General features: G+C 32.5%; 1 pseudogene; it reads left to right on the plus strand.

Annotated features, from left to right (window-relative positions):
* Window positions 1-13,626: 13,626 nt before the first annotated feature.
* On the plus strand, window positions 13,627-13,953 carry LOC100393230 (PHD finger-like domain-containing protein 5A pseudogene; annotated as a pseudogene).
* Window positions 13,954-15,551: the final 1,598 nt, after the last annotated feature.

A 15,551-nucleotide genomic window follows, 5' to 3' on the forward strand; every position in this document is an offset into this window, starting at 1 on the left:
TATCTAACTCCTTTCACCACCCTCCCAGCCCTTCAAAATAATCTTCTGGGCAGCAGACTTGTTAACAATAAAAAAAATAGGATAATAAAATAAATTCAGTATTTGTTGTTACAAAATTTTTATTTTAAATTTGTTTTAATAAAATTGTAACCTAAACATGCTAATGTTTACACAAAAAGACACAGTAAAAGGCAATTGTTCTCATGTAGGTTTTCTTCTTCTTTTGATAAGTTGCATTGTAGTACCCCTACTAAACAGTCAATAAAACGTCAATGATTTATCATAAAGGTAACATCTTTACCTTCCATGCATACAAAAAATAAAATACGGTCAATATCTCAAAATCCCTCTTTATACATCAATCTGATCACAGGCTTCTGTTATTTCTTGAGGGCAGCAGTATCATGATTTTTATTGTAATATTTCCTTTCATCATCTTCATCATGGTTATATCTACATATAAACACCTATATATATTTCATTACCTTCATCATATATCTATAGGTTATAACCTATGGTTATACCATCCATTTGCATTTTAAAAAACATTGCTTCTTTTTTCATCCTATTTCTGCATTTTAAATAAATGAAGTCATGAATTATTATTATTATTACTATTACTATTATTATTATTATTTTTGAGACGGAGTTTCACTCTTGTTACCCAGGCTGGAGTGCAATGGGGCGATCTCGGCTCACCGCAACCTCCGCCTCCTGGGTTCAGGCAATTCTCCTGCCTCAGCCTCCTGAGTAGCTGGGATAACAGGCACGCGCCACCGTGCCCAGCTAATTTTTTGTATTTTTGGTAGAGACAGGGTTTCACCACGTTGACCAGGGTGGTCTCGATCTCTTGACCTCGTGATCCACCCGCCTCGGCCTCCCAAAATGCTGGGATTACAGGCTTGAGCCACCGCGCCTGGCCCTCGTCATGGATTACTATGTTGGTAAATTTATATGTCTTGTTTTTGTTTCACTGTAGTTTTTGTATAATGTTGCAGTGGCTAATATGCCACAATGTATCTATTTGGGCATTTTAGTTGCTTTCTTTTTGACTAGGTAATGAGATATCTTGCATATTTTTTTTTGGTATGCACAAACACTGATTTCCATAGGGTAGGTAACGTGTAGAATTGTCAAATCATAGTACACAATATCCTCAATTTCGCTGGATAATTTTTGATATCTTGTCCTGATTAGTCAGGAAGTTAGAGCACCTTCTATATTTTTTTCTGGTCATTTGAATTTCTGCACTTTGTGAAAATTGTGGTCAAGTCTTTGGTGGATTGTTCTATTGGATTGTATGCCGTGTACTTGGAGTTAAGACTTTAAAAAATTATACTGAATGAGACCCTTTGTTAATTTCCTGAGTTATAAATACCTCTTCCTACTCTGTGGTACATCAGTATATTCTGTTGATGGAGTGTTTGATGACTGCAGGATTTTAATTTTAGTTATCTCATTTACTAAACTTTTTCTTGGAAGTGATTGTATTTTTTTCTTTCAAAGTTTACTGTACTCCAATTCTAATATAATAGTCTAACATTTATGTACATAATTCAACTGGAATATATTTTATATTTATGATATGAAGTATGGCTCTGATTTTATTCTCATCCATGTATATATCAAGTGCCCAAATAGTTTGTTGAAAAACCTGTTCCTACTCCATTACCATCTTTTTAATTATTGTATATCTGGTTATCTATGGGTCTGTTTCTATGCTCTCCTTTTTATTCATTTAATCTTTAGCTAAGATTGCAGCCTTACCACAGCAATTTCAGTAATTTTAGCTTTGTAAATCTCCAAACATTTTTATTTTCAAGAATGTCTGGGACATTCTTAGTTCTTTACATTTCTGTATCCATTTCAGATTTGGCTTGCCTTTCTGAACATGACACACACATACACACTCCACCTTACTATGTCAATACACACACGTGTTGACAAAAGACTGATATTGCAATTTTTATGAATTATGCACTAATCTATAAAGGATAAGTAGAGAACTATGTATATAACAATGAACCTTTGAATCTAGGAATCTAGTATATATCTCTATTTTTATGTACCCTAAGTACTATCTTTCTGTACAGATCTTGCACATATTTTATACACTTAACTTCTGGGTCTTATTATTTTAAGAGAACACACGTATTTACTGTATTTTGCTGCAGTTCATTATGGCATGTCAAATTTATGTCTAGTAAATTTGCTGAACTCTCTTAATTTTAATAATGTATCTAAAGAAGATTTTAGATTTTTTACTGGAACAATTATAGTATACGTGAAATAATATTTAATTCATTAATTTTAAACATTTTCTTTTTAAAAATTATGCATCTGTAGTCTCAAATTACATGTATATAAATTATGTTCTAGATACTTGGATGCATCCTACATTGTTTAATACATAGACTATTTATTACCATACAGATAATTAAAAAAATTTTTATTGTGATCTCTTTGAGCAATGGGTGACTAGAAATGTGTTTCTCAATATTCAAGATTAAAATATTTCTACATTATCTTCATTGCTGATTTTAAGTGTTGCTTTGAATAAGGCAATTTATTGACTGTTCTGATGTTTGGTGACATTTGCTTTATGACCCAATATATATATTAATTTTAGTTAAGGTTATACGTATGCTTGTAAAGCATGCATATCTTATGGTTGTTTGTGAATTATAGGGTTCAAATCGATAACTTGAGATTTTTTTGGTCAGGTAATTCTATAAATTACTAGGAATGTTTCTTAAAACCTCCCACTATAATGTAAGGCAAGTACACATTTCTCCTATTTTATTCTCAAAGTGCTTTACTATTTAGATTACTGGTTGGATAAAAATTACAGATTGTTTTATCTATCTTGATCAAACGAAGCTTTAATTATCATGAACTAATCCTCTTTATCTCTAGTAATACTTTATTTTGCATTAAAATCTATTTTGCCTATTTTAATAAAACAATATTTTTTAGCTTTTGTTTGATGTTTATGTAATAGTTTTGTCAGTTTTCATCTTGTGGTTTTCAATGTTTCTGAATGTTTATGTTTTGATGTGCCTCTTATGAACAATATAATATACTTTTATTCCCTTTTTGTTGTTGGTTTCTTTTATTTTTTTTAAGCCAGCATTTTATTACTGAGAAAAATAATACAAGATGTTAGAAAACAATTATTTGCTTTTGCCATAAAGATTTTAATATATTTATGAAGAACACTGTAATATGTTCATAATATATCATAAATATATTTATATTTATTTGAAAAATAAAGCAAAGGTTAAATTAAAATGGGGACACTATTTAATATTACTCAAAAACTCTAGCCTGTGGATATGTATGAATTTTAGTCTTTTACAGATAATTGATGCCTTTAAAAATAAATTACAGTAAAATCAAAATATTGTCTAAAGTAAGAATTTTAGTGAAATTTTAATAAAATAGAATACTCTATTATTAATCTCTCCCACGGGAACATCAAATTGAACAACTTTTTATATTAAAAAAAAAAAGCACTTTCACAAAAGCTAAATAAACCAGGTGAGAGACCACAGGATCTTGTTTTAGCATAACAACAAGAAAAGACACATTGAAGAGAGTGGAAAACACACTTCACAATGCTTACACATCCCTTCACCTAACCATAGGCAGCACAGTGTGGAGAAATAATCTATTTACTTGGGGAAGAGGAAGGAAAGTTTTCAGGAGACTTTTCCTTGGAACTGGCCCTGCCTCAATAAAATAGTGCCAGGATGTACATTGCATATCCTTTATTCCAGGCTGGTGCCCATGGATACCAAAAGTAAATTTGTTGCCCCAGAAGGATAAACCTGAATCCTAGCTGACTTTCCTGTTAGCTGTCTAAAGTGGCCTCAGGCTCTGAATAAATTTCAATGGCAGGCAGGCTATAGTGACTATGACCCTTGAGTGTCTTCAGTGTTGTGTTCTGGGAGGCCATGAGTTTTGACTGCAGCCCAGCTTGATACCAGCTGTGCTATACACAGAAAATCCCAGTATATTATCTCCTGACTCCAGGTAGCACAGTACAGAGAGCTGAGAGGAAGGAAAGGGAAGAGAGTGATGGACTTTGCATTCTAACCCAGAGAACTCTCCTTGAACTTACTACCCATGTTCTTCAGGGATGGAGATCTCAGTATGCTATAGTCCCAGCAAACAGGGAATTAGGATTCCCTATAGGGTTGACATGACTGTATGACCACAGTCTTAGGGCTCAACAGTCAGTCCCCTTTGAATTCCTAGAAGGCCCCCTAAACAAGGAAGGGTATGAGCAGGGCACACTGTGAAGACTGAAATAAATATTTAATTATTCCACACACAGAGATCACCATACATGTACAAGCATCAAGAACATTCAGGGAAATATAAATTCTCCAAAAGGACTAAATAGCATACCCATAAGACAAAACCCATGACCAACCCTGGAAAAATGAAGATGTATTATTTCTCAGACAGGGAATTCAAAATAGTTGTTTTGAGGAAGCTAAGTAAATTTTACACACACACACACAAACACACACACACAGAAAAGCAACTAAGAAATTTACCTGTAAAATTTAATAATGAGATTGAAATAATATTAAAAATCATACAGAAATTCTGGAGGTAAAAACTGCAATTGGTGAGCTTTAAAATACACTAGAAGATTTCAAGACCAGAAGTGATAAAGCAGAAGAAAGCATCAGTGAGTTAAAATCAGGCTATTTGAAAATACAGTCAGATAAGAAAAAAGAAAGAATATGGAGGAAAAAATACTGCTTATTATATATATATATATATATATATATATATATATATATATATATGATAGCATCAAAAGAACAAATGTAAGTCATTAGTACACAGGTGAATTAAAGTAAAAGAAAAAAAGGAGAAAGTTTATTCGAAGAAATACCAATAGAAAATTGTTCAAACTTAGAGAAATACATAAACATCCAGGTACAGGAAGGTTCAATATCACTAAGTGGTTACAATAATAAGAACACCCCAAGGCATATAATAAAGGACAAAGAGAAGATTCTAAAACCAGCAAGAAAAAAGGAAACTCCAGTATATCTGGAAGCAGACTTCTCAATAAATCTTTACTGTATTCAAGGATGAATACTTACAAGAAAAAAACAGAAAATAACAAATGTTAGAGATAACATGGAGGAATCAGGTCCATTGTTCAATGTCTGGAAAGATATAATGGCAGAGAACCTATTGAAAACAGGACAATGGTTTTTACAAATAGTAAAATGGAGCTGCCATATAATCTAGCAATTTTACTTCTGCATATATACCCAAAAGAATTGAAGGTAGTGTCTCATAGAGAAATTTGTACATGTATGTTCAAAGCAGCATTATTAACAATAGCCAAAACATATAATCAACACAAGTGTCCATCAACTGATGGCTAGATAAGGAAACTATGGTGTATGCGTACAATGTAATATTGTTCAGCCTTTAAAGGAAGGAAATTCTGATATAAGCTACATGTATGAACCTTGGGGACACTATACTAAGTAAGTCAATCATAAAAAGACAAATATTGTATGATTTCACTTACTTGAGGTACATAGCATAGTCAAATTTGTAGTGACAGAAAGTAGAATGACAGTTGTCTGGGATCAGCAAGAAGGGGCTATGGGGGTTGCTGTTTAATGGACATAGAGTTTCAGTTTGCAAGAAAAGTTCTAGAGATTGGTGCACAGCGATATGAATGTATTTGATGCTCCCAAACTGTTCATCTAAAAATACTTCAGATGGTAAATTTTTTATGTATATTTTACTACAATTAAAATAGTTAATAATGAAAAGAAAAAATAATTATAAATGTAAAAAAATACCATCTACTCTAAAAAATTGTCATTGGTTTCCTATAACTTGTGGTCAGATAAGCCACTTTGCTGAGCATAAATATTGATCCAAGAACAAAATGTAACACCTTCTTAAAGTCTTCAAAATACATATTCCCACAAAGCATCTATGAGTGCATTGAAATTCATAATATTTTTTAGGGAGGTGGATCATGGCAAGAGAAAGCACTGTTAAAGGTTTTTAAAGCATAGTCCTTAAAACATCCATCAGCAGCTCCAAACTATATAACTGCACACATCTCTCAATTTGTCTACACTTCATTGTGTTGTCTTTGTCTTCCTTATTTCTCTTTCCTTTTCCTGACATTAGGTTGTAAGAATTCTAGGAATTGTGAATGAAGGGCTCCTCTTTTAACAGAAGTACTTATTACACCATTCTTTCAAGCAAAGGCTCTACTCTCTTCCTAAAAGAGAGTTAATGATTAGAATTATTTCCCACAAAGCTATTGTAGAACAACTATATTATGAATAAAATATTAGCAAAAGCCACTCAGCTATATAAGAAAAAAAAACAACCCTATAAGATATTTCAGAAATGTATTGGTCTGTTCTCACACTGTTTAAATGTACTACCCAAGACTAGGTCATTTATAAACAAAAGAGGTTTAATTGACTCACAACTCTGCATGGCTGGAAAGACCTCGGGAAATTTACAATCATGGTGGAAGGTGAAGGGCATGCAAGGGTGTCTTACCTTGTGGCAGGAAAGAAGAAAGAGAGCACAGGGGAAAGTACCAGACACCTATCCAACAACCAGATCTCCTGAGAACTCCCTCACTATCAGGAAAACAGCATGATCCAATCACCTCCCACCAGGTCCCTCACTGGACATGTAGGGATTACAATTTGAGATGAGATTTGAGTAGGGACACAGAGCCAAACCATATCATGTTTAGACATTAAAAATTTGCAAACATGAAATATTGTATTTTTAAAAAATAGATTCAGGGGATACAGGAGCAGGATTGTTACATGGATAAGTTGCATAGTGGTGAAGTCTGGGATTTCAGTGTGCCTATTATCTAATTAGTGAACATCGTATTCAATAGAAATTTTTCAACCCTCAACATTCTTCCTGCCTTCTCTCTTTTGAGTACTCAGTGTCTATAATTTCCCTCAATATATCCATGGGTACTTATTGTTTAGCTCCTACTTAACAATGAGAACATATATTTGATTTTCTCTTTCTGAGTCATTTCACTTAGGATAATGGTGTCTAGCTCTATCCATCTTGCTGCAAAAGACATGAGTTCATCCTATTTTATGGTTGTGTAGTATTCTATGATGTGTATATAACATATTTTCTTTATGTAGTTATCTACAAATGGACTCTTAGGTTGATTTCATAACTTTGCTATTGGGATTAGTGCTCCAATAAACATATGAGTGCAGGCGTTTGGGTTTTTTTCATACAATACTTTTTTCTTTGGGAAGATACCCAGCAGAGGAATTGCTGATTGAATGATAGCTCTATTTTTAGTTCTTTGAGATATCTGTTTTCCATAAAGGTTATACTAATTTACATTTCCATCAACAGTGTAAAAGCATTCCCTTTTCTCCTTATCTTCACAATATCTGGTATATTTTTGTTTTGTTTTATGTTTTAATAATAGCCTTTCTGACTGATCTATAAGACAGTGTTTCATTTTGGTTTAAAGATTCATTTCATTGATGATTTGATGCTGAGTTTTTTTTTTATATGTTTGTTGGCTACTTCTAGAACTTCTTTGGAAGAAATATCTACTGCTGTGTTTTGTCCACTTTTTAGTGGGGTAATTTGTTTTTTTTTTTTTAAATTTGAGTTGTTTGTGTTCTTTGTAGATTCTGGATATTAGGCTTTTGTCAGATACATAGTTTGCAAATACTTTGTCACATTCTATAGGTTGTCTGTTTAATCTTTTAATTATTATTTGTTGTACATAAGCTTTTTAGTTTAATTAAGTCCTATATGTCTATTTCTGTTCTGGTTGAATTTGCTTTTGAGGTATTGGTCATAAGTTTTTTGCCTATGCCAAAGTCCAGAAGCATTTTTTTTCTAGGTTTTCTCCTAAGATATTCATAATTTCAGGTCTCACATCTATTTCCTCAAGAAATTTTGGGTGAATTTTGGTATATGTTGAGAGATATGGGTCCAGTTTTTTGTCCTGCATAGGCTATTCAACTTTCCCAGCACTGTTTATTGAATGAGGTGTCCTTTTCCTATTGCGTATTTTTTCTCAATTTTGTCAGAGATCAGTTGGTTGTTTCTCAGTTCTCTATTCTCTTCGATCATTCAACATGTCTATTTTTGTACAACTATCAGACTATTTTGATTACTATAGCCTTATAGTATAATTTGAAGTCAGGTAATATGATGCTTTTGGCATTCTGTTAATTTTAAATTTGTTAAAGAAAAGGCATGATTTTAATAAAGTTGTAAAAATGCTACAATATTAAAATTATTTAATATAAAAAAATTGCTAGAATTTCTTCATAGAAAGAATTGTAGTCCATGTTATATCCATATGATTTTTATGTCATAATCAATTTAATACCGGCATTTTGCTTTTTGTGTGAAAACAAGTACATTCCCACCAAATAATAAAAAACGTATATCTGTTATCACTACTATTATTGAAAAATTTTGGATCATTCCTGTTAATTTATTTTGACAAGAGAGCAATTAAAAGTGAATAAAAATCTGAATGAATGAGGCAACATATTATTTTCAGATAATTGTTTATTAAATTCAAGAGAAACAGATAAACAATTGACCAATTATACCTGCTGAAGCAATAATTATATCATTATTTTTTTCTATTAATTCAGACTTCTAAGAATTCAATTTTAGTGTTTTATTTTTTATCCAAAATTATTTCTTTTTGAATAATATGATAGCTAACATCTATTAAGTATTGCTATATTGGAGTTTGACTAAGCACTTTATATCAGTAATTTCATAAGTTGATATTATCATTATCTATCTTTGACACACTTTTTATTGAATTAAAAATAAAGGTCTTGTACATATACATGGCTTTCTAGTCAGATTTTGAACATTCCAAATTCAAAATCCTACCTAATAATTTTGTTTTCTTGTTCCCAATAGATTAAAAATAAATTATTTCTTTCACATGACAGATTTAAAGCCAAAATTTTATTAAATGTTAGTGAAACTGATCAGAATAAATTTAACATTGTATTTTACTTAAAGTATGACTCATTTACAATTTTTTATATTTACTTCAGTTCTATTTCTTAGCACAGATAAATGAGGTTCTCTTTTTGATATGAAATATTAAAGGAATAATGTGAAATTCCATCTTCAAAAAGAACTGCTTGTCCTTATCTAGTTAATACAGAAATTTGAAATTTTTATGAGTTTAAACAGAGGCAAAGTACTTTCTAAAGTTGTCCTTCAACACTAAAGCTGTGAAAAAACTGTCAAAACCTGTGATATTTAATTTGAATTGCTCAAGTTGAGTGTCCACCACAGTGATATGAATGTTTCTTCAGTATCCCTACCTCTGATCATGGTCTGTGAAAGTTTCCATTTCTATCTAGAACAGAAAGTGAAGGTGATACATATGGCCTAGCAAAAACTGAAGAGCTTAGCCAGAAAACTAAAGTGTTCCATTTTAGTTTTGATAGCCACAACTGTTCATTTCAGAAATAATATTTTAGGCCTGTTGTTTTAATAAAATTGACAGCAATAATTTCAAGACTTGTTCTAATCCTTGGCATAGACTAGTGTGATGTTACAGTAAGATGATAATCAGATTTTATCCTCAAGGCTTCTAGACACTTTTGTTATCCATGATTAGTTCAAAGTCTTTACTTACAGAATGTTGAGAAAATTTCAATCTGGAATAAAAGTGAAACGTTTGTACACAAGCTGAGTTCTGATGGTGCTTGTTTGCTGCATCTGGTAGGCAAGACTGTCACTTCTTTTAAACTCCAAAATCATTCTTCTCTCCAGAGCCCTCTTTCAATTGAGCATAGATGTACTTGCCTCCTTCTTTCTATTTAATTTTTCTTTGTCAGCGTTAACACATACAATGCCTTAATTATGAAATTCCAATATTGGTTTTAGTGGCACATCTATAGTGGACCAAAGATCTCTTCCACATATTTTTCCGTTTGGTGCCAATTTAGGTACAGCCTTTATTTTTTGTATGCTTTGAATTCAATCTAAGTCATGAGATAACGTATTGAATAAATCCTCGTACATTGAGGAATGTAATATGATGATACAATGATATGATGATGTGATATGATTGATATGATATAATTAATATATGAAGTAATATGACGTGGCATGGCTGATAGTATATAGTTATGTAAAATAATCAACACAGATAACTGTTCTAAACATCTCAAGATTTCTGGCTTCCACATGTCCTAACAATAAAAATTTAACATTTTTGATTCTCTTCTGAAGTGGTAATATTGTAATAGCTGCAGCCCTTCTACTTCTTCCCAGGTTAGATGATGTTCCCAATTTAAATACTTTTCATTTTCCTTTCTCTTAGTTTGCATAAATAATTGAATGCACCCAATTATAACACTGCATAGTTGTTTTATAATCATATATCATTTATCTGAATAGCTTATAGAAATTCCTTTCTGGAAACTTTGCTAGTATACCTAATAGTAATTTTAATAATGCCTTATGAAGATATTCTCTACACATAACATCTATATGATCAATGGCTAGCACATTGTGAAACCTGACAACTTTAACCAGAGAACCAATCCATGGCTGTGTGTGCTTTTAATATTAAAATTGGCATCTTGAAATAGATTAGCAACCACAGATTCAATATCCTCACTGTAATGTTATAATTAAATCTGACTCATTATGGTTACAATGGGCCAGAGAAAACAAAAACATATCGAGACTTTTAGCTAGTTTGAGTCGCCAGGGTTTCAGTTGACCTGGTTGGTCGAAACTGCATATTATTATTTGCAAATTTTATATTATAATGGGAAAAATTTCTGACTTCAGTTGACTCTGTTTCTTGAGATAATGTGTTAGTCCATTTTCACACTGCAAATAAAGACATTCCCAAGACTGGATAATTTAAAAAAGAAGTTTTATGGACTCACAGTTCCACGTGGCTGGAGAGGCCTCACAACTACTGTAGAAGGTAAAAGGCAAGTCTTACCTGAAGTCTGGAAAGAGAGAATAAGGGTCAAATGAAAGGGGAAACCCCTTATAAAACCACCAGATCTCCTGAGACTTATTCACTACCATGAGAACAGTGTGGGAGAAACCACAACCATGATTCAGTATCTCCCACAAGGTCCCTCCCACAACACCTGGGAATTATGGGAGCAAAAATTCAAGATGAGACTTGGGAGGGGACACAGTCAAACCATATCAGATAACATTAAATGTTTTTGGTGAGTCTTTTTCTTATTCTACTATGTTGGCATTTCATTTTATATACATAGAGTTATATTATGGAGATATAAAATATATAACATACATAATTTCTTAAATTTAGAAAAATTTTAGATTTACATAACTATTACAAACATAGTGTTTCCATATACTCTATGCCCTGTTTCTCCAGTATTGATGCCTTAAGTTAGTATGGTACATTTACTGTAATTAGTGAACCTGTATTGATACATCATAACTAACTGAAGCTCACACATTAATTACTCCTATATCCTCAGTGTTCCCTCAAGTTCTTTTTATCTTCCAAAATGCTGTACAAGATGCCAAATTACATTTACTATTCATGTATTCTTTAGTTGCTCTATCTATATTTGTTTCCTAGGGCTGCGAAAACAAATAACTACATGTTGGATGGCTTAAAACAATGGAAATCTATTCTATCACAGTTCCAGAGGCTGGAAATCCAAAAACAAGGTGTCAACAGTACCGGGCTCTCTCTGATGGTTCTAGGGGAAAATCTGTTCCATTTCTTTCTCTTACTTTTAGATGTTGTCTGCATTTCTTACTGGTTCTTCAACTTGGTGTTTAATGTACCAAAATGTACATTAAATATTTTTGGTCAGTATATTTCCTAATATATTCATATTGGTATTTCGTTTTATATCTAAAATATATGTAAATGGATGCAGCACTCTGTTCTCCACCTCCACTGTAACATAGTATTCTCTCATTTGTCTATTTCTCTTCTCTTCTTGTTATAAGGATACCTGTCAGATTACAATTTTCAGTAGTGTGTACTAAGTCGGAAATTTAGGTTATTTTATTTTATAACCTTCTTGTCTGATAAGTGATTTCAATGTTATAAATTTCCCTTTAATGACTATCTTCTCACATCCTACAAACTTTGATAAGTTGTATTTTTATTAACATTCATTTCAAAATACTTTTAAATTTCTCCTGACCTCTGTGTTATTTAGAAAGACGTTGTGTAATCTCCAAATATTTGGCTACTCTCTAGTTATCTGTCTGCTATTAATTTCTTAGTTTAATTTTGTTTTGGTAAGAATATACTCTGTAAAATATATATGCTTTTAAATTTGGTAAGATATGTATTAGGGCCTGAATGTGGCCTTTATAAATTTTCTATGAGAGCTTCAGATGAGTATTTTTTTTTTGTTATCATTGGATGTGGTAGTATCTAGACATCAATTAGATCCAATTGTTTGAAAATACTGTACAGATTAGCTATATTCTACTGATTTTAGCTTAATCGATTTATCAATTACTGAAAGAAAAATGTTGAAGTTACGACCATAACAAATTTGTCTGTTTCATCTTTCAGTTTTATCAGTTTTTGCCTCACTTGTTTGATACTCTATGATTAGTTATGTAGACATAGAATTATTACATCTTCCTGGAGAATTGATCTCTTTATCATTAAATAATACTTGTCTTTGTCCCCAGTAATCTTTACGGATCTCAGCCATTCTAGTCTGTATTTAATACTGGGTTTTAAAATAGTGGTGGCATCATACAACTTTCTTCATCTTTTACTTTTAACTTTTGTGAGCATTAACATTTAAAGTTGGTTTTTGTGAGCAAATTTAGCTGGGTTGTTTTCCCTCTTATTCACAATATGTCATTTAATTGGCAAATTTAGATTATTTACATTTACAGTGATTGTTAATATAGTTTTATTAACATCTACAATGTTTCTGTTTGGTTTTAATTGACTTTGATTTTATTTGTTTCTATTCCCTTTTTTGTGCCTTCTCTACTTTTAATTGAATATTTTATAGGATCCCATTCTATCTCCTCCTTTAGCATAACAGTTATACTAAAGGATAATTCCAGGGTGTTAGAAATTACCCTAGATGTTGCAATGCACACTTTAACCTAATTAAAGTCTGTCTTCAAATAACACTATACCACTTCACAATCAGTACCTCACACAGATAATTCCCAATTTCTCCCATCCCTTTCTTACAGTGTTGCTATGAATCATTTGACTTATTCATAAGCTACCATCACCTAATACATTAATACTATTCTCGTATTACCAGTTATCTTTATATTTTATTAAAATAATTAAAATAAAATGTTTTATTTTATTCTTTCCTACACTCCTTCTTTCTTTACGTAGATCCAAGTTTCTGACTTATGTCATTTTCCTTATGCTGAAAGAAATATTTTAATATATCTTGCAGGACTGAAAAGATGTAAAAATAGGAGTAATGGCTTCCAAACATTTTACATATTGAAGCTGAAATTGGAAGTCTGTACTTTAATTCTTAAGCAGATAATTTGCAGAATCTGTTTCTATAAAAGTTTTATATTTCCCGGTGGCCAACTTCATTGGGAACTATGGCTAAACAGCATCCCGATTTTATCTTTTGCCACAAGCAGGCTAGTGTTGCCTCCAAAAGACTGTATGAAAAATGTGATGGTAAGTGTGTAATCTGTGACACCTATGTGCGTCTGTACACTCTGGTGTGCACATGTGATGAGTGTAACTATGGATCCTACTAGGAGCCCTGTGTGATCTGTGGATGTCCTGGGGTCTCTGATGCCTATTATCTCTGATGCCTTACAGGAGTGCACCAACCAGGATGATAGAGACGGCTGCCCAAAGATTGTATATTTGGGGAGCTCTTCTATGAATGCAAAAAATGTGGCTTCAAGAAGAGGTGATTTGTGGGTGGTTCCTTCTACCCCCTACATCAAGCTGCTGCGGCTGCCAGAAAAGATGCCTACTACTACCAGCAGAAAAGGAGCAGAGCACAGAGCATCACCAGGAATGTCTGCTCGTGTAATGGTGGGTGGCCACCCCCTCCTGTCCCTTCACCCAGACATGTGGTATGGATGGAAAAGGATTCTTCACAGAGCTCTCCGGCACACTGTATCAAAGTAAAATTCATAGATTGGTTAATGGTTTTTCTTGAATTTCAGGAGCAAATATCTGTTCTCCATATTGATATGTTCTCCCTCAATCAAGATCTTCTAAAAAGAAGTAATATTTTAGTCTTCTCCTTGAGGAGTTGACTGTGAAGCTACGCCCAGTGAAAAACATGTTCTTGCAGCAACTCTGGTGGTAACTGTCTTGAGGAACCTTCGGTGTGTGGTGGGAGGCTATCAGAACAAGAAATGTAGACATTTACTCCTTTAACACTTGTGCTACTGTCATATTATTTTCCTTCTGAGAAATTAGAAATCCTTTCTGTTGCTATTATATTAATAAAGTTGGCATTTTTATAAAAAATTATATGTCTCTAGTTTATCTCAGTGTTTCTTTTTCTTGGTATACGTTTTTCTTACACGATCTTGTGATAGTATTTACATATTTGTTGTTGTTGTTTTGTTTTGCTTTGTTTTTGGTCATTGTCTCATTCTCTTTCCCTGGCTGTAGTGCAGTGGTGTGAACATGTCTCACTGCAGGCTTGACCTCCAAAGCTCAATTGATTCTCCTGTCTCAGTCTCCAAAATAGTTGGGACCACAAGCGTGAGCCACCATGCCTGGCTAATTTTTAAAAAATTATTTGTAGAGATCAATATTATATGTTTATCAGGCTGGTCTTAAACTCCTGGGCTCAAGCAATCCTCCCACCTTGTTCTCCCATAGTGCCAGTATTAAAGGTATGAGCCATCACACCTGGCCTGATATATCTGTTTTTTATTGAAGAAAGAAGGACTTCATTGGTTACTTTATTTATTGGCACAGATTTTCTATTACTATGTAAGCATTTTCTGCCCCAAACATTTCTTGATGAATTAGAATATCTAATTGGGGTTCTATCAAAGGGTCGTGGGTCAGTGGCATGGTGGCTCATGAACTTCCATTTTTTAACTTATTTTTGTTACATATTGAAAGTTATAGTTGTATATACTTATGGGGTACAAAATAATGTTATAATTTTTAAACATAATGCAGAATAATCAAATCAAGCTAATTAACACATACATCACCTCAAATGTTTAACATTTTTTTGTTAAATGAGAACATTTGAAATTTACTCATAAGTCTTCAAAAATTGAGAGGTTCTCCTTTACACTGAGTCTCTTCAAATGCTAGACTAAGGAGATAATTATTCTAGCAATGCCAATACCATACCAAGAGAATTATTTTTGAAGGTAGTTAATTGTATTTATTTATAAAAATCTCTTTGATATTTATCTAAGTAATTAATGGCATTGTAATAAACTTTTGTTAACAGACTTCAAACTAATAGAACTGTTTTTATGGCATCTTCTCACTCTATGCTCATACATTCAGCTTCTCTTTCTTTAGTTAT

The sequence above is a fragment of the Callithrix jacchus genome, chromosome 14 (genome assembly GCF_049354715.1).
Source record: "Callithrix jacchus isolate 240 chromosome 14, calJac240_pri, whole genome shotgun sequence".
Taxonomy (NCBI): Eukaryota; Metazoa; Chordata; class Mammalia; order Primates; family Cebidae; genus Callithrix; species Callithrix jacchus.